Source organism: Pelodiscus sinensis, chromosome 1 (genome assembly GCF_052426305.1).
Source record: "Pelodiscus sinensis isolate ZL-2025 chromosome 1, ASM5242630v1, whole genome shotgun sequence".
NCBI classification, from domain to species: domain Eukaryota; kingdom Metazoa; phylum Chordata; order Testudines; family Trionychidae; genus Pelodiscus; species Pelodiscus sinensis.
This window is the reverse complement of record NC_143052.1, coordinates 253,320,934-253,347,935: the sequence shown is the minus strand read 5'-3', so window position 1 is coordinate 253,347,935 and position 27,002 is coordinate 253,320,934. Positions and strand designations below refer to the sequence as shown.

General features: G+C 43.1%; 1 protein-coding gene and 1 pseudogene across 2 annotated transcripts in view; one reads left to right on the top strand and one right to left on the bottom strand.

The window, feature by feature from the left end:
* Nucleotides 1-27,002, top strand: part of CLYBL (citramalyl-CoA lyase) — a 260,497-nt gene that overhangs the window by 192,013 nt on the left and 41,482 nt on the right. The window lies entirely within an intron of this gene.
* On the bottom strand, nt 25,135-26,921 carry LOC149525733 (uncharacterized; annotated as a pseudogene).

The following is a 27,002-nucleotide window of genomic DNA, read 5'->3' as shown; positions in this document are numbered from 1 at the left end:
GTAGGGATGTTAAAAATGGTTTATTTTAGTAGTTGTGTAGCCACAACCATTTTTAGCAGTTACACAATTACTAAAATGCTCCCCCCAGGGGTGGGCCGAGAGCCAGTGCACTCCTAACTCCCGGCCCCACTCCTGAGGAACCCCTTGCCACCCTGCGCTTCAGCAACGCTGGGTGGCAGGTGGAGCCAGTCTGTGAGGGTAGCTGGTTTAAAAATTACAGAGGCAGCAGCATGAGGCCGCAGTAGCCTCTGTCATGGGAGAGCCCAGCATCCCATGGTGCAGCCTCTGACCACAGCGAGCCTCTGAGGGAAGCAGGGCCCAGTTGGAGCCCACATCCCAAAACCCTGCCTAGGGTTGCCAGATGGTTTCAACAAAAATACTGGACACACTTGACATTACATCACAATCTACATTACATCTTATTTAAAAAATACCGGACATTTATATTTTCTCAATTTGTTTCCCAAACAGAAAGCTCAAATACTGGACTGTCCAGTTCAAAACTGGACACCTGGCAGCCCTAACCCTGCCCCAGTCATGAACCCCCTCCTGCACTCCAAGCCCCTGTCCCAGCCCCGAGCACCCCTTCATCCAAATACCCTCCTAGAGCCTGCACCTGGAACCCCCTCCAGCACCCCAACTGCCTGCCCCAAGGTCAGCTCAGAGCCCCTCCCACACTCCAGATCCCTTAATCAAAGTCCAGAGCCTGCACCCCAACCCGCTGCCCCAAACTGGTGAAAGTGAAGGAGGATGGAGTGAGCAGGTGGGGGGGGGGTCTCCGAGAAGGGGCACAAGGGAGGTGGGGCAAAGGTGTTTGGGTATAACGTAGATCTTGGATTGCACTTAAATTCAAAAAGTGATCTTATGCTTAAAAAGGTTGGAGACCACCGGGTTAGATACTGTTGAAAAACAGCTTACTGGGGTTTGGTTTTGTATGTTGTGGCAGGATCAGGCCAGATGGCTGTTACAGAGTGAGAGAAAGACAGCCCAAAAACAGTGAAAGACCTGTTAAATAGAAGCAGAGGGAGGCAGGACAATTAGAAGCAGCTGGTAGGGAGCTGGCCCAGGCAGATTGGGGCCAGCTAACTTCACTTTAGGCCTACTGGAGGCCTTTAAAAGTCTCCCCTGTTGGACGCAGGGAGGAGGAAAGGTAAATGAGAGGATGGAAGGAGAGAAAGAGTCTGGGAGTAAGCCATAACAGCTTTAGAGCAGATAGCAGGGGAGGGAATCCTAGAAGGAGTGGCTGGGCTTTCTACCCCAGAAACCAGCTGCAAGCTCCAACCCCTGGGAAGGGGGCAAGCTGCCAGCCCAAGCAGTGGCCTGGGGAACAGGAATCCTTGCCACAATAGTCTATAAAGGAGAATGGTAATTGCATGCCAAACTGAGGCTCATTGGTCAAATGAGCTCTTCTTTCCCAAAAACCTCTCTCATCTCACACAGTTGCATTTATCTTGCGTATCCAGAATGGTGGGTTCCAGATAAAGTCCTTCAGCATTTATTTCCTGGGTATTTATCCTTTCTACATACCCTATTCTACCATCATTCATATGCAAGTAGTTCCAGTGAAATCTAGGGGACTGCTCAGGGAATATGGTATTATTCAAAGTGAGAGAAAAGAGGATATTAAGGAGAGGTCTTTAAAAGTCATAATGAATCAGTAATATTAGTAGTACAGTTTTCTACAAATCTAGGGAAATGTTTCAACAGTGTATCTAAGGCCTCTGTATTTAAAATCTTTCCATCCTTAAAAATGTGACACATCCTTTTCTCATTTTGAAGATGAGGGTTGCATTCCTTAGGGAATCTTTGGATTGTTTCTAATGAACATCAGTGATTTTTCATCCCATAAATTACAGATGAGCATTACACTTTGCTGTGGGCTAATCTACAGCACACTTTGCTGTTTGGAGATTGGGGGTTAGGAGGTAAGGCAAAGTCAGTTTGTTCTATACACATGCATCTCCTGGAACTCATACCATTATAAAGAGCAGTTGTGCTCTCCTATGCTGATTAATGAAATTAAAAGATGCAGTTCTTCTGCTTGATATGGTACAGAATGTGCCTGTTAAAACTACAAAGTTCTATTCTTTGATAAAATAACAGACCATTGTAAATCCTCTCTGTTTTTTTGAGGGGGGGGGGGTGTCTTTTGGGAGAGTTAGGGGGGAAATTTAAATCAAGATTTACCTTTTCTTGTGTGATTTTTACATTGTTCCCTCATATTAAGTCTCACAGGCCCTTGGGGACGTAATTATCCCCATAGAAGTTATTCCAGTAAATGGGATAATCGAAAATGTTTTTAAAAAGGTAATAAAACATACTGATTTGGACCAGTGTCCTGTTATCAAGTGCTCGAAGCCTCTGTCATGGATACCATGATATCATCAGCAGTAACATGAACCTCCATCACCTGTCCTGTGAGAAAGTCCACAGCATAGGCCTGGTTCTCCTGGAGATATTTCTCTCCCATTATTCTGTTAAGAAACTCCCCTCCATGGAAGAAAGCACAAGGCTAGTCCTCAGACCTTGGATCTGCCAGGATCTGCATAGATCCTAGGAAGCCAATGGGACATTAGGTCACAGAAGCCTCTGGAGTTTCTGGTGACGCCCTTTCTACTTGGGTGGTGCAGCTCCACTGAGATTCTGCAGCAAGTTCTATCCATGAGAGAGAGAGAGAACTGAGCAATGGAGATTGGCAGTATAATGTGCTCTTCCTCCCTCACCAAGGCCTGTCCGAGGATTATGTGTTCCTCCTCCCCAGCCCAGTCCTATCACATCCTGCCCTGATCTGCCTCCTGCTACCTCTCCTTCCCCACAGATTGCTGGAGCTCTCTCAGCTCAGTGCAGGGAAATAAGGAATGCCTCCACAAATCTGACCAGTTCCTTTGCCCCTACCCTCCCTTTATTCTCCATATCTGGAGGCTCCACAAGCATCTCTCAGGGGGTATAATTTGGTTTTCTCTTCTTTCTGATTGGAGGGCAGAGCAGTATGACCATATCTTAGAGAGTTCCCTCCAAGACCCTCTCTCTGAATGACGGATGTCCCTACTAGAGAGCAGGGCTAGTTAAGCTTATGTTTTGTGTATGAAAAATTTTTTTCTAAATGATTGGATTTTTCTCTCTAATTCTCTCAATTTAAAAAACATCCAAACATTCAGTAATGTTATTTCTTACATATATCTGTGTAGTTACAGTAGAATGAAAGGGAAACGTGTCTCCCCCCAAAGAGTAAAATTTATACACTTTCATAACAAGATGTTCTCAGTAGGAAGCAGAAGTATCACTGGCTCTTACTGCAGGCAACACAAAATGAAAATCTGAAAGGAAAAACTACAGCAGAGAGAGGAGGAAGTGACTTTGAGATGAAGAGGGAGAATACAAGTATTTAGACCATATCTGTAGCTATAAAGCCAGTGATAAAAGGCTCTCTCCTTTATATTTTCCTTTTTATTTTATTTTTTATATGCAATACAATACAAACATTACAACCTGGCTGACTCCTGCAGAGATGCCAGGCACTAGCATTGTGTCCAAAAATTAGCTTTATACATATGCTAAATTAAAGATTGGCAGCAGCAGCAGCACAAACCCCATATTGGCAGCAGTTTGCAAATCCCGTATTGGCAGTCTTCTCAACATGAAAGAAGGGAGGAAATACAAAGGGCAAAAAGCCCAAGAGACTCTATCAAATAGCAGCTAGTGCAATTTATAAAATATATGTATGAAAAATCCCAAAGCTACTTAAAATAAGAGTATATTTTTATCTGCACCTAGCCCAACTTAGGCAAAGACAGGGCCATCCCCACTGATACACAAAACATGCAGTGGCATAGGGCACAACAAAATCTGGGGCACCAAATTACCCCAGATTTCATAGTACCCTAAGCAGCCATATACTGCATATGAGCTCTGACTACCTCCATTCCTGGCCTCCCACCCCTGGCTCAGCATCAGTCTGGCAGCCCCCCGCCCAATCCCCCAGCCTCCCTCCCAGGGCTTAACATCCAGCTTCCGCTCACCAGGCAGTGGTGGGCAGCCCTCGCAGTCTGGAGGATTCAGAGGGAGCAGGGGGCAGGCAGGCAGCAGATGAACATAAGAATATAAGAATGGCCATACTGGGTCAGACCAAAGGTCCATCCAGCCCAGTACTCTGTCTGCCGACAGTGGCCAATGCCAGGTGTCCCAGAGGGAGTGAATCGTACAGGTAATGATCCAGCGATCTCTCTCCTGCCATCCATCTCCACCCTCTGACAAACAGAGGCTAGGGACACCATTCCTTACCCATACTGGCTATAGCCATTTATGGACTTAACCTCCATTAATTTATCTAGTTCTCTTTTAAACCCTGTTATAGTCCTAGCCTTCCCAACCTCCTCAGGCAAGGAGTTCCACAGATTGACTATGTGCTGTGTGAAGAACTTCCTTTTATTTGTTTTAAACCTGCTGGCCCCTAGTTCTTATATTATGGGAACAAGTAAATCTTTTCCTTATTCACTTGCTTCACACCACTCATGATTTTATAGACCTCTATCATATCCCCCCTTAGTCTCCTCTTTTCCAAGCTGAAAAGTCCCAGTCTCTTTAATCTCTCCTCATATGGGACCCGTTCCAAACCCCTAATCATTTTAGTTACCCTTCTCTGAACTTTTTCTAACGGCGGTATATCTTTTTTAAGATGAGGAGACCACATCTGTACGCAGTATTCGATATGTGGGCGTACCATGGATTTATATAAGGGCAATAAGATATTTTCCATCTTATTCTCTATCCCTTTTTTGATTATTCATAACATCTTGTTTGCTTTTTTGACTGCCACTGCACACTGCGTGGACATCTTCAGAGAACTATCCACGATGACTCCAAGATCTCTTTTCTGATTAGTTGTAGCTAAATTAGCCTCCATCATATTATATGTATAGTTGGGGTTATTTTTTCCAATGTGCATTACTTTACATTTATCCACATTAAATTTCGTTTGCCATTTTGTTGCCCAATCACTTAGTTTTGTGAGATCTTCTTGAAGTTCTTCACAGTCTGCTTTGTTTTTAACTACTTTGAGCAGTTTAGTATCGTCTGCAAACTTTGCCACCTCACTGTTTACCCCTTTCTCCAGATTATTTATGAATAAATTGAATAGTATTGGTTCTAGGACTGACCCTTGGGGAACACCATTAGTTACCCCTCTCCATTCTGAAAATTTACCATTTATTCCTACCCTTTGTTTCCTGTCTTTTAATCAGTTCTCAGTCCATAAAAGGATCTTCCCTCTTATGCCATGACAACTTAATTTACGTAAGAGCCTTCGGTGAGGGACCTTGTCAAAGGCTTTCTGGAAATCTAAGTACACTATATCTACTGGATTCCTCTTGTCCACATGTTTGTTGACCCCTTCAAAGAATTGTAATAGAGTAGTAAGATGTGATTTCCCTTTACAGAAACCATGTTGACTTTTGCCCAACGAATTATGTTCTTCTATGTGTCTGACAATTTTATTTTTTGCTATTGATTCAACTAACTTGCCAGGTTCTGACGTTAGACTTACTGGTCTGTAATTGCCGGGATCACCTCTAGAGCCCTTTTTAAATATTGGCGTTACATTAGCTATCTTCTAGTCATCAAGTACAGAAGCTGATTTAAAGGATAGGTTAAAAACTATAGTTAATAGTTCCGCAATTTCATATTTGAGTTCTTTCAGAACTCTTGCGTGAACGCCATCTGGTCCCAGTGACGTGTTACTGTTAAGTTTATCAATTAATTCCGCAGCCTCCTCTAGTGACACTTCAATCTGTGACAAGTCCTCAGATTTGTCACCTACAAAGGATGGGGTTGGTTTGGGAATCTCCCTAACATCCTCAGCCGTGAAGACTGAAGCAAAGAATTAATTTAGTTTCTCTGCAATGACTTTATCGTCTTTAAGTGCTCCTTTTGTAACTCGGTCGTTCATGGGCCCCACTGGTTGTTTAGCAGGCTTCCTGCTTCTGATGTACTTAAAAAACAGTTTATTACCTTTTGAGTTTTTGGCTAGCTGTTCTTCCAACTCCTTTTTGGCTTTTCTTATTACATTTTTACACTTAATTTGGCAATGTTTATGCTTCTTTCTATTTACTTCACTAGGATTTGACTTCTACTTTTTAAAAGATGTCTTTTTATCTCTCTCTGCTTCTTTTACATGGTTGTTAAGCCACGGTGGCTCTTGTTTAGTTCTTCTACTATGTTTTTTAATTTGGGGTATGCATTTAAGTTGGGCCTCTATTATGGTGTCTTTGAAAAGTATCCATGCAGCTTGCAGGTATTTTACTTTAGTCACTGTACCTTTTCATTTCTGTTTAACTAACCTCCTCATTTTTGCATAGTTCCCCTTTTTGAAATTAAATGCCACAGTGTTGGGCTGCTGAGGTGTTCTTTCCACCACAGGAATGTTAAATGTTATTATATTATGGTCACTATTTCCAAGCGGTCCTGTTATAGTTACCTCTTGGACCAGATCCTGCGCTCCACTCAGGACTAAATCAAGAATTGCCTCTCCCCTTGTGGGTTCCTGTACCAGCTGCTCCAAGAAACAGTCATTTAAGGTATCAAGAAACTTTGTCTCAGATGGCTGAAGAGAAGCGAGGCTTTCCCTTAAAAGCACCATTTCTCTCTAGCTGGCTGTACAGCTGCCTGCTGCTATTCCATAGTTCTCCTGTCCATGCTTCCCTCCCAGCCATGCTCTAGGTAGCCAACTCTCCCAGACTGGATGTCATTGCAGTAAATGGTGTCTGGTCTGGGAGAGTTGACAACCCCTTGTGTCCACAGCTTCAGATCCCCACCTCACTGCGGAGTGGCCACTCCGCCCCCTTCAAGGGGAGAGTACTGATGCTGGGCTGAGGTAGGGATGGCTCTGGGTAAAAAGTTCGAAGGGTCCATTCCCTATCTTGGGAGGGAAGTCCTTTTTCTCAGTTGCTATCAGGGATCCAAATGTAACTCTGGTATTAGTGGTTATAGCTAGACCAGCTTGAGTGGGATTGCGCACCCATATGTACCAGAGAGGAAGCTGTCCCAGAGGACCAAATGATCTTCTCAATTACATCAGTGTAAATCAGAAGTAACTATTGTAACACTAGAGTAAGTATAACAGCATCAAGCCTGATTGAATCAATTACTCCTTTTAATAAAATGTCTATTGGTCTGTCTCTCCATCCATGGAAACCCCCATTTTGTATTGAAGTGACTTGAACCTGTTTTACACTAATCTGAAATTGTTTTTTATTTTTCCAAGTTGTTTCCAGTCATTTTTGAGAAATGTTTTGTAGCAGGCAACAGTTTTGTTTACATACACTTATGTATAGCAACAACATCTCCTGAGTTTGTCCATTCTGGACATAATGCTTAGCAACTTCGACCAGTCTGCCTAAATTATTAATTCTAAATAGCATTGTTCCAGTTGCCCTCCCGATAAGTTATTAAAGTTTGCAACTTATCAATTGTGGCAAATATTTTTGCCTATATTCACCTGCTGCCTAGATTTTTTAGTAATTGTATCCAATGTGAAAACACAATGTTGCCCCTTTTTGACCAAGTAATGTGTCAGTATTCAGAGCTTTGCTGAGTTGTTTCAAAGAGGAGTTAAAAATGATGATAATCAGGTATTTCTTTGATGGGGTTGTGGGATTTCTTTGAAGCTGTATTTGGGGTCCACTTGCTGCAAGCAGTGCCTCCGGCTGGCCATCACAGGGATTATCTCTGCCAGCCAGTGCACCCTTTCCAGGTCGTGTCTTTCCTGTTGTCATCTCCACATGCAGACCTGCCTCATTCCAAGAACTACAACATTCTTTTTGTGACTCAGGCCCCTGGCTGGGTCACCATCTGTATTTCCCCCTTCAAGGGTTCAGTGGCTGATGAGGAGCGGGAACCCAGGCCTGCCCAGGATCCCTGAGTCAGGACCCACAGTAGATAACAGCCTCCTGTTGCATCTCTAACTTACCCCAATTACCTTGTTATAATTCCCTGAGCCACTTCCCCATGACCCCAGCACCTTCTTCATCCTTACCACAGGGCTTTCAGCCAGCAAGTCTGAGCAGCCAGCCAGGAGCTCCCTCTTGCTCCCCCAGTTCCTGCCAGCAACTGCTTTATCCAAGGTGCTACCCTTCCCTATAGCCTGCTAGAAACACAGTCCTCGCTATTTGGACTCCCCACAGCAACTGACCTTATTCTGCCATGCAGCTCCTTTTATACTAGTCCACAAGGTCCTGATTGGTTGCTTCATGCAGCCTCCCTCTAATTGGCTGCTTTCTGCACAGCCTCCCTATCAATGGGATGTGGCAGGTCCCCAGGGCCTCCATTAACCCCTTCACACAAGCCTTTAGAGATTAAACACAAAGTCCTGTTTCCCTGAATATACAATAGGACTCAATTTCCTTACTTGCAATTCCTGGCCTGCCTTTTGAGCCAACATTCTGCCCAAAAGAAGCTCTCTTTCTTGGCTTCCTCTCAGGGCCATACTACCAGTCCATTGCTATTTGGCTTTCTCATAGCTTTCTGCTGACTTTCTGGCAATCAGCCCCTGGGAAATGCCACTTATTTCTTCTTAGTTCTTGCTTAGGCCATCCATGTGGTCAGTGCTTTAGATGGTGGCTTCTGTTTCAGCTCTTGGACACCATAAAGGAGCTTAATTTCTTCTTCCATATCTTAGCACATTCATCAACTTCAGTGAAGTCTGTTACTGCCCATAGGTCAGATATGCTTGCTAGCAGTCACCAGCACTCCAGCACGACAAAACATATTCTAGCATAGATGGCCAAGTTTGAAGAGAGACATGGGGGCTATGGGGAGAAGGGAAGGGAACAGATTTCAAAGTAGTCACTTCAGGCTTGGCACTAATATGGAGCTATATCAAAGGCTAATTCCCAAGATGCCACAATGCAGGAATACAGAGAATGAGCATGTTTGAACAACTGGCCTTTTTCTGTTCACAAAGTGTTTCTGCTTTTGTAGGCATGACTCTCTCGTGCATCATTCTGGTATCATGCTCCCTGCTTGCTTGCTCACACTGAATTTGGAACTTCACCTTCACAGCCCTCCTCCTGCTTTCCCTTTCTCACAAGCACTGACAGCTTTTTCTTCAGTCTCAAGAGCTCTCTCAAACTTCTCTTCAAAAACTTTGATTTAGGCTGTCTTTGCAGAATTTTTCCAGCTTCCACAGCTCTCCCTTCAGGAAAAAAAAAGTGAGTTACTTGGGGCTGGCTGATCCCTTATCTGGAAAATATGTCTCTTTTGCTACATCTGTTGTTTTATCTGGATATGAACACCTGTTCCAGTAAGTCAAAGAATTTGACAGAAATAATCTCCTCAAGCTATTGCAGCTACAAAAGATACATCAAGAGCACAGGACTTTTCTGGTGGGTGTTTTTTTTCTTTTTTTATTAAATTATTTCATGTGGCCAAATCTCACAAAATGTTCCTGCTGCTCATGGTTAGGAGGGAGCATTGCTACTGCCTTCTTGCAAGAAGTGCCTAGGAGCTCAGAATTTCAGGCTGTGCAGGAACCGATGCTGCAGTTTTGGCTTCAGCTGCCAGATACCAGTGGTGGCAGAATGAGTTGTACGCTTTTGGCAGCCATTCAGCCTGATACCAACAAAAGCTGCTGCAAAACTTTTTGCCTTTGGAGTCTACTCCCATGTTGTGTCCAGCCTCTAAAGAGCAGGGAAGCAGCAGCCCTTGGAGCAGGCAGGTGGAGCAGCCAGGAGCTGGCGTAAGACAAGCAGCAGAGATGGGTTCTAACCACCCTTTTCATTTCCTGGTTTAGTGCTGCAGTTGGAGGGAGCATATATGACAGAAAATGGAGAGAGGAGAAGGGTTTCCAGGGCCACAAGCCCATCACTAACTGCACTCTCCCTGCTCCTTCATTGCTGCTGGATAGAGGGCAGGAGCAGTACAGTAGGGACAGAGATGGGTAGGGATAATATGGCAAAGCAGGTGCAGAGATTGGCATTATCGAGTTGGAAGGAGCTAAGCAGGGAAAGTATCTAGGCTACAGTGGGAAGTAGGGGAGAGAGCTGGTGAACAGGAAGTGTTGTTGGAAAAATACCCTAATATACTTTACATTTAGGGTTGCCAGGTGTCCGGTATTCACCCGGACAGTCCAGTATGTTCACCTCCTGTCCGGTAAAAAAAATTCAGAGAATACCGGACACCTGCAATGTCCGGTATTTTCTGAATTTTTCCCCGGACAGGAGGCAAAAATGCCGGGCACCTGGCAACCCTACAAACACTCAACGCCCGAGCACCCCTAACCCCCAGCACCCCCAGCCCCCATGCTTACCTGGTTCCAAAAGACCTAGGGGAAGACCAATGCTCAACCGCTCCCCTGTTCCTATCCCTGCACTCACTCTTAAAGGGGACATGCTGTTTAAATGCTGTTTTATTTTAAATTTTTTTTGGGGGGGGGGGGGGATTAATAAGTCCTTGGAGTCCTTTTATTTTTTTCAAGAACTTTGGTCTCTACCTTCCCCCCCCCCCCTTATTTCTCCCTTCAACAGAATTTTTTCCCGGTGTTTTTTGGGGGGGGGGCTTCAGTATTTTTGTTTCAACCATCTGGCAACCCTATTTCCATAAGTCAAAGGTTAAGGGGAGGAAAGAAGTGGACTATTGACACGTGGCCTCTGAGAACTCAGAAATCATAAAACAGAGAAAAATAAATAGCATGGTTTTTTTTTAAAAAAAACACATGATTTTTAAAGTAACTCCGTGAGATGTTTACAGTCTGTCTCTTGATTTTTTAATTTCTAGGGTTAGAAATAGTATTTCTTTAAAGAGTAGCTAGTGATATTTTCAACCTTAGCTGCACTATAGATAAAAGACTAATATAAATGATCGATTGTAAAATCTCTTACTCAGAAAGCAGTCCTCAAGGTTGTGATCCAAGCTTTGCAGATGATGAGCTGCATGAATGTAAATTCCAGTTAGGGATATATAGCACTACAAACTGTCATTTATCTGAAACAGATAAACGAGTGCTATGTTATTCATCAGCCAAAGTGCCATACCATGGTGCTAGTGAGTAAGGGTACATCTAGACTACAGGGTTTTGTTGACAGAAGTTTTGTCGACAGTATCTGTCGACATAGAGCGTCTAGACACATTCAGTTCTGTCGACAAAGCAAGCTGCTTTGTCGACAAAACCCTGTAGTCTAGACGCAACCCTACAGGCAATAACACCTTCTATCGACAGAACTCTGTCGACAGAAGGCGTTATGCCTCGTAAAATGAGGTTTACCAGCGTCGACAAAACTGCTGAGTTCTGTCGACGTTATGTCGACAGAACTCAGTGGTAGTGTAGACGCTGGTATAGTTTTGTCGACAAAAGTCCACATTTGTCAACAAAACTCAGTAGTCTAGACACACTCCAAGGGAAGAGAGTGACCTGAAGTAGAGCTCTATGTAAGCTCGAGGGCTTGTGTCTCTTACCAACATAAGTTGGTCCAATAAAAGATATATTATTTCAACCACCTTGTGTCACACCTATATTAGAATAAACTATTATTTTAACATGATGGAAAGACAAAATCATTTGAACCTGCCCTGATCTGCCTTTCTGCCACCTTTTCAGGATCAATACCAGAACATGGAGAAGATGCTATACCACCTCTTTCCTTAGGGCAGGAGGTTTATCTGGATACATCTGTGTCTCTTCTGTTTACTCTATTGGTGGAGAGTTCCTCATTCCAAGTACTTGTTTTTATGATTCTTTAGCATATGGAAAGTGGTGAAAAAAGTGTATTAAATGTCTCTGGATTTTGCACAGCTCTATTTTTGTTCAGTCTTTAAACTTTTTGTCCCAAAAGGATATTAAAATACCTCACTATGTTCTGAACTTGAATCTTGGTTCTATCACAAGATAAATTCTTTCTTGAAACTTCAACAACGACCATGTATTAGGTCAGTCAGTCCATCTCCCTGACAGAATAAGACTATACGTTATAGACTTGCTATTATTTTATCCAGTTTAGTTTTAAATGTGCCATGCAATCAGCTTCAACCATTTATCTTTTCAGACTATTGTAAAAACCAGTCAATCTCAGTTGTAGGATATTTTCCTGCTGTTCATCCCAAATTTTCACCTTAAGTTTATCCCTTAATACTAATCATACTCCCTGTTAACTACGCTTGATAATTCCTCCTCTTATTCTATATTCACGTATTAGTAGGTGTTTATTATATCTTCCATCTGAGTCATAGCTGAGCCAAGCTGTCCATATTTATTCTTTTTTAATTATTCTTTTTTACCTCTGTCCTTCCGGCCCATATTTCTTGCTCTTTTAGGAACTACTTCCAATTGTCAATCTCTTTCTTTTAATGAGATGTCTAGAATTGGGGTGGCGGTGGGGAATTACTGCAAGGTGTGATTGCACCAAAGCTCTATAAAGAAAGGGACATATTTACCTCTCCATTATTTGGCATGATGTAGCCTCATTGGCAATCTTTGCTACCATAAATCTTATCTAATTTTCCACCCCATGTTAGCCCTAACTCCCTTTCTGCATTATTGCTTTGCTGGCTTACGTTTCTCATGGGTTATCTATGTGTTGAATTTTGTTTCTAATCTCTGAATCCCTTTGTATTGTTTCTCATTCTTTAGTGTGTTTACAGTTCTTCACATCTGAATGCCATTCATGAGTTTCATTAACATGCTGTTGACTTCCTCTTCCAGATCAATTAGTGAAGGTGTAAATAAGAACTAAGACAGATGCCTACAAGAACACAATAGGCACTTCTCTCACTATTTTGCAATTTATAAATAGCTTATAAGTGGTTGGTCATTTATTTTTGTTTATGGTCCATGTGACAGTCTTGCTATCCAAAGCAATTTAAAGTTCTGTTTTCTTCAAATTAATTTTAATTAAAACAGAGATCTGGCATTGAATGCACAAATTGGATAAAAAATCACCGAAGTCTTGAAGTTTAAACATGTCTTGCAGTATGCAGTTGCTTAAATTGTCATTCTGACTCCATACCCTTTTTCTTAATTCCATTCTGCAATAGTTTGATATTGCAAGTATGATTAGTATTCTGTAAATTAGGAGTATCCGATTTGTCAGCTTTTTCATCTCAGACCACTGCCTGAGGATTTTGGAGTGGAAGGTGTTCACGCTGTAGGCACCAAGTCTGATTCTGCTGTAACTTGTTTACTCAGTAGATCTGGTCCGTCTGTGTATTCAAAAGCATAGAGCATGCAGTACAGCATGAAATCTCCATCTTACTTGCAGCCCATCAGAAATATTAGTCTAACATGATACTCAACTCTGTTGTGAATATTATTAGTATAATTTTCATGTGATAAATGTTGAGATTTTTTTTCCACAGTAAGAAAGGATTATGCATTTTATCTGGTGTAGGCGCTACTAGCTAAGAAGACATTTGGTACACACATCACTTTGCTACAGTAATGGGATAGATAACATTTTGCTTATAGATATTGGAGCATACTCTTCTTTGTACAAAAAGTGTCAAGGCATTTTTTTTGAAACCAAGCTATGGAAACAGAACTTCATCATTAGAGTTTGTCTTAGCAAGTATATATAAAGAAGAATTATTGGAACACAGTGTATCTTCCTTAGAAGAAGGGCTTAGTCAAGTTACAACCTGGAGCTGAAGAGGTTAGGGATAGAACCTGGAGATGAAGGGATTAGTTAGAACCTGGAGATGAAGAATCTCTGAATAATTAGGCAAATAGAAGCCTCAGGTAAGATTTGTTTGTTTAAACAGCATCATGGTCCAGACCACAGGGAAGATGGGGAACTGTAGTGCGCTCTGTTGTAGAATGCTCCCACTTCCCCATGCAAAACCTTGCTGGTGAAAACTAAAAGATATCTGCTTCATGTTGATGTAGACCGTTTCAAGAAGAGCTATGTCAACACAAACTAAATACCTTTTAGTCTGCACCAGCATGTTCTATATTGGGGCAATTAGTCAGGGGCAGCCCATGGATGTAGGCAACTTCGGCAGTTGTCTAGGGTGCCATGTTTAACGCGGTGCCCAATGATGATGTTACACCATTGAGGGCTATGGAGGTGGGGGCACCAATCGCGCATTCTGCCTAGGGCACCAGATACCGGCAGCTCTCCTTGAGCCGCTCCTGATTAGAGTGCAATATGTTAGAGCAGTAGTTATCAAACTTTTTGGTCCATGGCCCACCTTGTTCAACACAGATCTTTCCACAGACCACCAGCCAACCATGCCTGATGACAAAATGGGTTCAGGAGACGGTAACGGTACAGGAGCAGGCTGAGGGTAGGGTTCTGGGAAAGAGGGTGCAGGAGCAGAGTGCGGGGCCTTGGCATGAGGGAAATGGGGACACTTACCGGGTTCCACGCCCCCTGCAGCTCCCAGGCACTGCCCCCTGCTGCTCCATTGGCTGTCATTCCTGCCAATGGGAGCAGCAGAGAAAGCCTCTAGGCAATTGGTTTCCTGTTCTACTTTTCCCCCAGCTGGGGGGAAGGGGAGCGGCAGCATATGGAGCCACTTTCTGGCCCAGTGAGCTGGATCCAGCCCGTGAGGCTTGCTCCCCTTTTCTCCTTCCCCCTGCAGTGAGAAGCTGGTGCTCCACCCTCGCAGAAGACAGGGCATAGGACTGGGTACCAGCGCAGGCCCCCTGCTGCAGGGGAGGCAAGCCAGAAGCCCATAGCCCACCTGCAAGACTGGACCACACTTTGAGAGCCACTGCATTAGAGTGCTCTATGATTCACACCTCAGTAGCAGTGCCATGTAAACAAGTCCTGACTCCTGAGGTACTTAGTTAACTGAAATTGTCTGTCTCTAGTGCAAAGACACCATTGCTAAGGGCTGTAATTGCTCAGTCCCTCTGAAAAGCAAATCACCTTTTTTAGGTGCCTACATATGGACCTAAGAGCCTTAATTTAAGCAAAAAGGCTTGAAAAATGTTTTCTTTAATTACTTCCTAAATGGATATATTCTTCCTTATTTTCTAATTAAAGACAGATTTTAAAGGCACTTCAGTAGCTCAGCTATTTTTCAACTCATTGCTGAATTTGTCTTGCTTCTTCTTAATAGTAAGCATATGCTACTAAGAATTTTAAAGTGTGTAATCCCATAGCCATTGCCCTGATGAATAAACTTCACATTTGAAGACCAATTTAATACTAAGCCTCCTAACAAGTTTCTCAGACAGCACAATAATGATTACCATGAAATCTGAATAACATTAGCCAATATTGTGAGTAAAATAATTAACACATTATGCAAATTGGAGCTAATTTGAGTATGCTTATTAGTTAAGATAAATATCACAATTCACCTGAAAATACGTATTACATCATTCTAAATCATTAAAGCTGTAAGCCTTATTCTCCAATGTCTTGCACATTGTATAGTCATTTACACCTGTGCATAGTGAGTGCAAAGTGGGTGTGAAATGCTGCTAGCTCAGAATAGTAGAATTATACACCTACTTTGCACAAGAGTAAATGCCAAATAAGATGGAAGGCAGTGGCAATACAGTGGATATGTTTTTGTACTACAATTTTAACTGCAGAATCTACTCCTCAGAATTATGACACATAATTGTGCTACATTTATATTTTCATCAAATAAAAGGTTTTTTATATATATTTGAAAGCACAGCTAAAAAAATTACTATCCTGAAAGTATCATGGGGTATGTCTACACTACCACCCTAGTTCGAACTAGGGTGGTTAATGTAGTCAATCGAAGTTGCAAATGAAGCCCGGGATATAAATATCCCGGGCTTCATTTGCATCTTTCCGGGTGCCGCCATTTTTAAATCCCCGCTAGTGCGGACTCCGTGCCTGCGGCTACACGCAGCACGGAGTAGGTAATTTGAATTAGACTTTCTAATTCGAACTACCGTTACTCCTCATGGAACGAGGTGTAACGGTTGTTCGAATTAGAAAGCCTAATTCGAACTACCTACTCCATGCCACGTGTAGCCGCGGGCATGGAGTCCGCACTAATGGGGATTTAAAAATGGCAGCACCCAGCAAGATGCAAATGAAGCCTGGGATATTTAAATCCCGGGCTTCATTTGCAACTTCGATTGCCTACATTAACCACTCTAGTTCGAACTAGGGTGGTAGTGTAGACATACCCATGTAGATATAGGTTGCACATGAATAGAGAAGAGGTGATAATATTGCGTCCCATCTACATTACAGTACCAACTGAGAAAATTTCTATGAAGGATAAATAAGGCCCACAAAGTACAACAGAATCAAAATTTAGAAGGAAAAAGAAAAGTAAAAGATATAAGGAGAGGAGTGATAGAAATGTAGCCGTGTTAGTCTGGTGTAGCTGAAACAAACATAGTCCTGTATAAGGAGAGGAGGTGATTATTTTATTATGACTCCCTTCTCTAGGCTTGAGAGCCTGAGCTCGGGCCTGAGCACTCAATGTCTACTTAGTTATTTTCAGCAAACTAGTACAAGCCCCACTACGGGTAAGTCTACACTACAGTGCTCTTTCAAATTAACTTAATTCGAAATAGTTCATTTGAATTAAGCTAATTCGAAATAACGCATCTACACACAAAAACTATTTCGAAATAGCATTTTGTTATTTCAAAATAGCACATCCACACTGAGTGGACCCTGAACCAAAGTTAAGGCTGGCCGGAATCAGTGCCAGAAGGGCATCAGGTTAGGACTTAGTGTGTGGGGCTGCCTCCTGAGGCTAACTGAGCTTTGTGCTTAAAAGGACCCAACCCCCACTCCGGACAGACAGTTCTCAGGGTTCCCCGCTTGCTTGTCTACCTTGATGAGGGACAGCAAGTCTTGGAGTGCCCTGAGTGCCTGAACTCGGGATACCACAGCACTCGGCCACATGGAGCTAGAGCTGTCCCTGGGCACGCCGGTACGTCTTGTGGGGTCATTGCCATCAGCCTGGCTGCACTTGCTGCAGGCTGCCATCCAGGGGGTCCGTCATGGGGCTGTCAGGATTCAGGAGGCCCTGAGGGAGAGCGTCCACCCCGAGGAGCCCTCAGAGCCTTCCTGGTCCTCCCCACTGGAGGCTTGTGCCCCGTTTCTTCCTCACATCCTTCCACTTACTCCTCCCTAGCCCCCCTTCCTGATGTCAAATAAAAGACACGTATGTTAAAAAATAGAAACTGGGTTTATTGAACAAAACTGGGGGGGGGGGGGGATGAACCTCTGGGGAGACTGGGAAAAGGAGGTGGGAGAGGGGAAGAGAGAGGGTTGGACAGGGGAGGGGGAAACCTGGGAGGAGGGAGCTGGAAGGGGGAAGCAAGGGGAAGAAGGGGGAGGGGAAGCTTGGGGCTCAGGGTTGGGGATCTCTCCAGACCAACTTGACTTTCATTCTAACCTGCTCCTGGGTTTGCATGTGGCCTTTGGTGGCCAAGCTGGCAGCTATCCTGCCATAGATGGCTGCATTCCTCCGTCTAGTGCGGAGATCATGGACTTAGGGGGCATCCCCCCCCCAAACCTGAATAAGGTCCATGATCTCCACCCTGGATCAGGAAGGCGCTCACCTTCTCTAGCCCCTGTCAGGATCCTGGGAGCTGGCAGACTTCTCCTGGGGAGCAGTGGAGGGCTGGCTGTCAGTGGCTTGCTCGCTCATGTTTTGGGGCCACTGGGTCAGGAGCCCTGATGGCCACTGCTGGCTCTGGGCTGGCAGGCTTGAAGCTGGCACAGGCACTGTGGCCTGAGTCTACCCTTTAATGTCTCCAGGGCTGGGGGAGAAGAGAGTAAGTTTTCCTGGTTGTGCCCAGAGTGGCCACCAGGGCTCCCTGGGAAGGGCTGGAGGCCCCCTATTTCTAATTAATTGTCTACACAGCACTTAATTCGAAATAGCTATTTCGAATTTGGTGTTACTCCTTATAGAATGAGGTTTACCAAATTTGAAATAAGGATTCCACTATTTTGAATTTATTTCGAAATAGCGGTTTGCCTGTGTAGACGCTATTAAAGTTAATTCGAAATAACTGCTGTTATTTCGAATTAACTTTGTAGTGTAGACATACCCTACCAGAAGTCTATCAATCTAGGATAAAAGGCTCATTCCCAGATACAGTGTAGAATTCCTTAGATGCCTGACTCCTATTGAAAGCCCGTGGGAGTTGGACACCAAACTCCTGTTTTTGCTTTCAAAACTCTCCCATATCTACATAAGACAAATTTGTCTCTCTGTTACAACTCCCATTGCAGCAAGCAGAACTGAATCCTACTGGTTGAAGAGCTGTTGGTATGTCCTGTACCAGAGAAACCCAGCTAGTCCATAGTTAAGGTTGTGTACAGATTTGCGCAGAAAGCAGGATGTTGTCATCTTTTATTAATTGAGTTTAGTCTTCAAATTGGGTAAGTCACTTTTTCTTACTGGGCCAGTAGAATTTTCTGTTTTTTTCTATATTTTGTTTAAATATTTTCCAACTCTTGACAGAATGACATTTTAAAATGAGCCCTTTTAAAATTTCCTCTTAAAGTACAGTAAACGTCTGATAATCCGGCACCTTTAGGACCCAGGGGGTGCCGGATTATCGGATATGCCGGACTATCAGAAGGGGGGGCTATGAGGGGTCTGGGTTGGGGTGGGGTGGGGAAGATGCTACCCCAGACTCCTCATAGCCCCTCTTCCGATAGTCCGGCTCTGCCCCAGGTGTCCCCGATTCACCCGCTGCTGGTCAGTTTCAGCAGCGGCTGAATTGGAGATGCCTGTGGCAGAGCAGCTGGGGTGCTGCCAGGTTGATCTGGTTGTGCCGCCCCTCGGCGCAGCGAGACTAACCTGGCAGCCCCCCAGCTGCTCTTGGGGATGCCTGGGACAGAGCAGCTGAAGTTCTACCAGGTTGGTCCCGCAGCGTGGAGGGGCAGCGCTACGGGACCAACCCAGCAGCACCCCAGCTGCTCTGCCTCCGGCTTCCCCGATTCAGCTGCCGGTCAGTTTCAGCAGCGGCTGAATCAGGGAAGCCAGGCGCAGAGCAGCTTCAATTGTCCGGCTGCCCTGAGTACTTCTGGGTTCCCGATGGTGCTGGACCATCAGGAGTGCTGGATCACTGCATGCCGGACCAATGGAGTTTTACTGTACAATGTTTTCAGACTCCTCTAGTTAAAGAATGACAATCCCTAAAACAGGCCCACCAATGGGGGGGGTGTGTGCAAAAAAGACAGTTACCCTGGGGCTCCTTTAAATCGCCACTGGAGAGCCATGTGTGATGCTGAGGGCTGGCTGGGGTAGTCTTCTCTCCCTGGGGCAGCCTGCATACTGAACCCCTCAATCCCCAGCCCCACCCCAGAGCAATGATTCAAATGAAACATGTACATTTTCATTTTATTTTCCAAAAAAACAAAAATGAATTGAGTTAAGGATCTGAGTAACACTGAGTAAATCTTCTAGTATATAATAAAAGACAGCCCTTCCCTAAAGAGTGACAGAAACAATTGAGGGATCATTTAGAAGAATATGTTTTATAAACATTAGTCATGTGCACAATACATAGATGTCATAAGCAAGTAAGTAGCTGTAATCTTAGTTCACTACGTGCCCAGCTGTTACAGCTGGCAGGTTGTGTAGGTATCATGGTAGGAAGTGAGAGCAATGTAAAGGAAGATACATAGTAGCTGTATGGAATTTTTCAAGTCATTTTCCCTGGGCAGAAGGGATAGTATGGGATAAAGTTCCTTTACAATATAAAGTAAACAACTTAATACTTGACCTCGATCTTAAAAAATCATGAATTTTGAATCAGTGTCTCAGTAAAAATGGAAATACTTAGATTTGCAGATGGTAAGTTCCTGGCTGAAGTCTGAAAGGTCTATATTATAATGGCAGAAAATATGTCTATGTACACTTTCTTTCTCTGTCCATCTGCCATTCTTATGGTCTAGTGTGGGGGGTGCTTATATATACATTTGGACTGTTCACAGTCTGACTTCTCATTTCTGCAATGATGTTTGTCACAGAAAATTATAAACTTGTTTTGAAAAACAATTGCAAACTTGGTTATTGTGTGACTTACTAAATAATGGAGTGACTGCAAGGCAAGACAGACTTCCACGGAAAAGATCTACTTGCATCTGCTTCAGGAGAGTATGATGTCATTTCTAGTGGCTACATGTGTGTGCATATTAGGAAGAAGCGTATATTGACAAAGTTTGTTGGTATTTCCTAGAGTTGAAGATGTAGCAGTATAGATAAAAGAGAGCAAAAAATAATTAGAGCTTTATACAAAATTTGGTGGTGATAGGCTGTATTGTTTAGGAGGAGGTCTTGAACAGACAGACACACACACACACACACACAAATTCTTTAAAATAGTCTATATAGTCATTAAATCACAATAAGGCCCAGACTATGGTTTGAGTCTCTAAGATCTGTACTACTGTAATACAAATAATAACAGTAATAGCAAAGTAGTCCTAAGATTGTTCTTGTGATTAAATTAAGAATATGTATGCTATTTAAGTGTGTGAGTGATTTCTAAGGTCCAGATCCTCAGACCATGTAAATTGTTGTTGCTCCTTTATTGGCCGATTTATGTCAGCTGACCCTTAATCTTTCAATATTGCCCATTTAGAAAATACTCACAAAACAAAAGCTATGTACATTAAGTAACCTCTTCTGAAAGATTGCATTTCACATGGTCCTTTACTACCACTGTGTCTAAAAACTCTGACCCTAGCATTTAAATTTAAGAACCAGCCTATGAGTGTTGCAGAAATTAGATGATGATATGCTACTGATCTCCATTGAGCTAGAGTGTTGATGCTGTTATGTTGCTTGGTGGGTTGAGAAATTACTTGTTCTAAGGAACATGACTCTCATTGTCATAATAATTTTTTCTGCATGTGTGCGCTCAGAAACCTACCTTAGCACAGAGCACCTTTGTGAGTGGAGGCCTGTCTTGGACCTGCCTGAGGATATAGTTAAGTCTGGCATTCTGCGCATAGTGCTGCAGCATTTTATTATGATTGTCAAATTTCTAGTGAATCAGAATTGGTCTGTGCAAGGGGTAAAATAGAAAAGGCTTCTAGAGAGTCTTCTTTTGTGTGTTCTAGACATAATCTCCATAAATAAAATAAAGCAATAAATGAGGTAATTATAAAAATCTGTTAAAATATTTCTGTTTAGTACAGTCATGAAAGAGTCTAAAAGAAGCCAAATAAAAATAATTTTTAATGAAGAAACTGAAGTTTAGAAGCCACCAATAATGGTAAAAAGAGCCAAGAAGCCAGTTTAATATCTTGCTCTTCGGTTAAGGAGTACTTTCTGCACCAGACTAATGGCATAGTAAGACTTTTACCTGGGTCTTGCAGATGGCATATAGTTTTCATTTGGAAGCGTGATTTTTACAAACTGTTTAGTGTTCATGTGTCACTACCACTGTTGTGCCAGATTGCACCTGGCATCGATATAAACAAAGCTTTGGCAAGAATTTTTTCCTTTGGGATGGAGACATCTGATATTCAAGCTGAAAACATGTCAGTGCTTCAAGAGACTCCAAATAGCCTGATTTACCAGTATAATAAATTAACCCGCCTGGTGGAGTGTTAAATACTTTACAAACATCAACTGGAGGTGAGGGGGGAAATGGCAAAAACAAACAAAAACACTTCAATAACTTGTTTGTCTAGTGTCAGTGAAAAAAATATAGCTACAGCATGAGAAGATTGTGAGATGCTCGGGGGTAAAAAAAAAACGGAAGAGGAAAATGGAAACCAGAAATGTCTAATCTTTTGTGTTCTTTCCATAAGAATGTACTTTGGCAAAGAGACCAAAAGGTACAACAGGTAGGTAAGTTCTATATAAAATTAAAAGGAATCCCCCAACAAAAATATCTTTTTGAAAAATAAATTGAGTTAACTAAAAAGCTGTAAAAATACTCAATACATCGTTGTCTCTAACAGGATGGATCACTAAAAACACTGAAATGTACATGGATTTCCTTTAATGGTACAAGTTATCTCTAGATAAAGAGAAGGTAGACAAAAAGGAGGAAAACTACTAGTATTACCTCCTATGGCAAAGTAGCTGAGCTGAGCTTTTGGCATACAGAATTCATAGAGGGTAAGCTTTTTGAGGCAGGGTCTATCATTTATTATAGGTTTAAACAGCTCCTGGAACATAGGGCTCAAACTGGTTGTGGCTGCTTGGTGCTATTGCCATTGTTATTGAACATGTATATAATTATAACTAAAATAGGCACTTACAAACAAACTGGAGTTGAATATGAGCGTATGCTGTCTGAGAAAACACACATTTGTTCCTGGAAAAAAATTGCTCTTTGTGAATAAATGGACTAAAGCTGCGCTGAGTTACCATTCCAATATCCATCTCTGTTCAAATCTGTATTCTACAGTCTGCTGTGAATAAAATATGCTACCATGATTTATTATGATTCCTGACCACTTGGTAATTATTACAAAGCTTGTGTTTTGTGTGGATGATAATATTTGAGTTGGAAAGGCTGACTGCTTTTTATTTGAATAAAGATGGAGGACTTTGCTTATATTTAGACAGAAATTATAGCTGGTCAATGGGAAATGAAAGCTGGCCAAGAAACTGCCAACAGAGAACTGAAAGCTGTGAAACCTGGTCAAGAAGATATAAAGCCAAATAATCAAGATATGAAAGATGATGTTAAAGCAGAAATCAAATCACTCAGATGGAAATGAAAAGTACATTGGAAGAGGCTTTCTGGGGATCATGAAGAGACATACAAGTAATGAAATACTAATAATTATAAGTTGACTGCAGTGAATAAGACCACTAATTTGAAAATAATAGACCTTAACATTTCCAAGAAATAAAAAGAAAAAGGTTTTTGGCCATCCTGAAACTTTTGAATAGAGAAATAGAAGAGAGGTCCCTCCGAACCTTGCAAATGACTTTGAATAGAGTATCCAAGTTTTTTAGATCACTTGAGAGGTTACCATTTGAACGAGGGGCCAGAAAAAAAGAGACTTTGGGTCAAACACACATTTTACAAGGCTTTTCTATGCTGTTACATAGTATCCTTGCAGGTCAGAGCACTCTGCAGCATTCAGAATGGGAAGAACAGACTGTCCATGCTCAAGTGTTGTAGAAATCGACGGCATTTGAAGGGAGGTCTTCCTCCAAATTTCATTGAGCCTAATATAATATTGCATGCCATATGCATGGGTCAAGGGTTGAAGAGGCTTAACATAAGTCAGTGGTTCCCAACCTTTTTTATACCGTGGACCAGCAAACCCAATCACAAGCTTTTGGCGGACTGGCAACATTTTATTTGTATTTTTGTATATTCATTATGATAATTAATTTTAAGAGGTCACGTGTTATTTTACATTGCGTCTGTACACACACAGTACATGTCGTTGTAACGGATCAGAGTTTGTAGATATTTACAACAGTAAAAAAAATTCACAGAAAATTCCCCTCGGGCTGCTGGGTGGGGTAGCCCCTCCCCAGAGATGATTGGTGCCTGCAGAGAGAGGGCGCAGGGAGGGGCATCCACAGGGGCAGGGGGCATGTGGGGCACCCTATTTAGCAAGTGACATTTTATCAGGGACATAGGAGCTGGTGCCCCCAAGTGCTACCACCAGTCACCTCTGCCCTCTCCCCTCCTGCCCCATGGGGTGGGGGAGCTGCCACTGTATCTCCCCTGTCTCCTTCTGTACAACCCCTGCCCTGTGTCTCTCCCTTCCCCAGCCAGGCTGCTCTTGCTCCCACAGTCTCCCCCCACCCTCCCCTCCTCACATTCCCCTTTTCCCTCCTTGTGACCCCCCCCTCAGAGTTTCCCTCCATTGCACCCCTGCTCCCATCTGCCCCATAAGTCTCCCCTGAATCCACCTCCCCACAAGCTCCCTTCAGTGCCTCACACATCCCTGTTCCCTCTCACCTCCCTTATCTGCCCTGCCCCCCTTCAGTCCCCTCCTGACCTTCCCAGGGCTGGCTCCCCCCCACCCTGCATACACTGGGAGCTGATGACAGCTTCCCCAGGCAGTGATCGTAGCCAGCTGTGCTGGGAACAGCCTGGGGCCAAACCCTCCCATGCAGCCCCAGGGCACTGGGGGCCCTGCTCCAGGGAGGAGAGGGGAAGGGTTCTCTAGCCTTAGTGGAAGCCCTTGATAAATGGTTTGAGGGCCAGTCATTAGGTTCAGTTGTCAGAGTCCAGCGCAAGGAGGAGAGAAGTCCACATGAGCTATGAGAGAGCCTATACAAATTGACGAATCTGACAAAATTGACCAGTGAAATTAGATTCATATTGACACTGATTTGGGAGGAAACACCAGCCCATAAATGGAGGAAAATACATCTTAAAAGCTGAACCTGTGGAATTTGAGTCTGGTGTTTGAGAGACTGATACAATAAATTACATTCATATTAGGTTGGGAATGCAATGTTTCTAACACCATAATAAATGCCAGTAAAAGATTCTTCAAATTCAGTCCTGGAACATTCCCATGAAAGGAATGAATATATATGTATATGATACAGTCTTTGTATCACTGTAGTCACTGCATCATTGTTTAGAGATGCAGTTTGCTGCACCCCATAGACAAGTTGCCAGTGCCAGTGAAGGATGGATAGCATTAGCACTGTGCTTCTCCATTCACTGGTTCTCTCAGGGGAAAGTAACTTTGTTACATGTAGAAGTGTGCCCAGAGGATGTGCTAAACCTAATGTTTGGTTTGCACTGGCTGACAGCAAATGGAACTTCTGGGTGCCTTGCATCACTACAGCCCTCCTGTAAGTGGACTTTCTACAAGATGGAGACCTGGATTACTGTGGCTGAATCCATTTTAGACTGAATCCAGCCCTGAATCTTCATTAAAGTAGCTATGAACAGAGAAACAGATCCATAAGGCAGAGAGAAGTCTCCTTTTGTAGCAAGAGAAAGGCTGTAGCAGTTTAAAGTAATGCTCTCAAGATCAGAGTTTCCCACTCTACAGTCAGAGAGCTGGCTGGTCACAGTGTGCTGGCTTCTACTTGTTTCATTATTCTTAACTGAATTAAAACAGCTACAGCCACGTTAAATATTTTCTTAATATTACTCATGCATGTGACAAATTACAGTAGTTGCCAGAAGATTTTGAAAATAAATCCAGGAGAATCGTGTGATTATCAAGAAGAGGGCAAGTGGTCAATGGGAAAAATCTCTGTATTAAAATGCTGGCCATAGAATGAAAACATTTAGTTCTTGATTGCCCAATATTCCTGTTGCTTTTGAACAGCAGGTCTTGTGAGGAGTACAGCATGGTAAGTACTCTGCCACCCTATTATAAAAGATGTGTTGGTGTTTGCTAAATCCTTTGAACAAGAATCACATATTTACAAATTGACCATGATAAACTTGCAAATACTAGATTGAAATTGCAAGAACAACAAGAAGTCCTGTGGCACTTTATAGACTAACAGATTTATTGGAGCATAAGCTTTCGTGGGCAAAGACCCACTTCATCAGATGCACGTAGTGGAAATTCCAGAGGCAGGTATAAATATACAGGCTTAAGAAAAGAGTTCCAATCAAGAGTAAGGCTAGAGATAATGAGGTCAATTCAGTCAGGGAGGATGAGGCCCACTTCTAACAGCTGATATGGAGGGGTGAATACTAAGAGTTGAGAAGCTGCTTTTGTAGTTGGCTAGCCATTCACAGTCTTTGTTTAACCCTAAACTGATAGTGTCAATTTGCAGTTGAATTATAGCTCTGCAGTTTCTCTTTGAAGTCTTTTAAAGTTTTTTTTTTTGTTGCAGGATGGCTACTTTTAAATCTACCACTGTGTGTCCAGGGAGACTGAAGTGTTCTCCTATAGGTTTTTGTATATTACCATTCCTGATATCTGATTTGTGTCCGTTTATTCTTTTACATAGGGACTGTCCAGTTTGGCCAATGTATGTGGCAAAGAGGCATTGCTGGCACATGATGGCATATATTACATTGGTAGATGTGCTGGTGAATGAGCCCGTGATGATGTGGCTGATGTGGCTAGGTCCTGTGATGGTGTCGCTGGTGTAGATATGTGGGCAGAGTTGGTACCGAGGTTTATTGCAGGGATTGGTTCCAGAGTTAGAGTTACTGTGGTGTGGTGTATAGTTGCTGGTAAGAATTTGCTTCAGGTTGGTGGGTTGTCTGTGGGGGAGGACTGGTCTACCTCTCAAGGTCTGTGAGAGTGAGGGATCATTGTTTAGGATGGGTTGTAGATTGCTGATGATGCGGTGGAGAGGTTTTAGTTGAGGACTGTAAGTGATGGCCAGTAGTGTTCTGTTATTTTCTTTGTTGGGCCTGTCTTGTAGCAGGAGGCTTCTGGGTGCAAGTCTGGATCTGTCGATCTGTTTCCTCTGTTCCTCTGGTGGGTATTGTAGTTTCAAGAATGTTTGGTGTAGATTTTGTAGGTGTTTGTCTCTGTCTGAAGGGTTGAAGCAAATGCGGTTGTACCTTAGTGCTTGGCTGTAGACAATGGATCGTATGGTGTGTCCAGGATGGAAGCTGGAGGCATGTTGGTAGGCATAGCGGTCCGTAGGTTTTTGGTATAGAGTGGTGTTTAGGTGACCATCACTTATTTGCACTGTAGTGTCCAGGAAGTGGATCTCTTGTGTATACTAGTCCAGGCTGAGGTTGATGGTGGGGTGGAAATTGTTGAAATCACGGTGAAATTCTTCCAGAGTCTCTTTCCTGTGAGTCCAGATGATGAAGATGTCATCAATGTAGCGTAAGTAGAGGAGGGGCACTAATGGATGAGAGCTGAGGAAGCGTTGTTCCAGATCAGCCATAAAAATGTTGGCATATTGTGGGGCCATGCGGGTGCACATAGCGGTGCCACTGGTTTGGAGGTATAAATTGTCCCCAAATCTGAAATAGTTGTGTGTGAGGATAAAGTCACAGAGCTTGGCCACCAGTTGTGCTGTGGCATCGTCTGGGATACTGTTCCTGACAGCTTGTATTCCATCTACATGTTGGTGTAGAGAGCCTCTACATCCATGGTGGCTAGGATGGTGTTTTCTGGAAGGTCTACCAATTCATTGTAGTTTTCTCAGGAAGTCAGTGGTGTTGCAGAAATAGC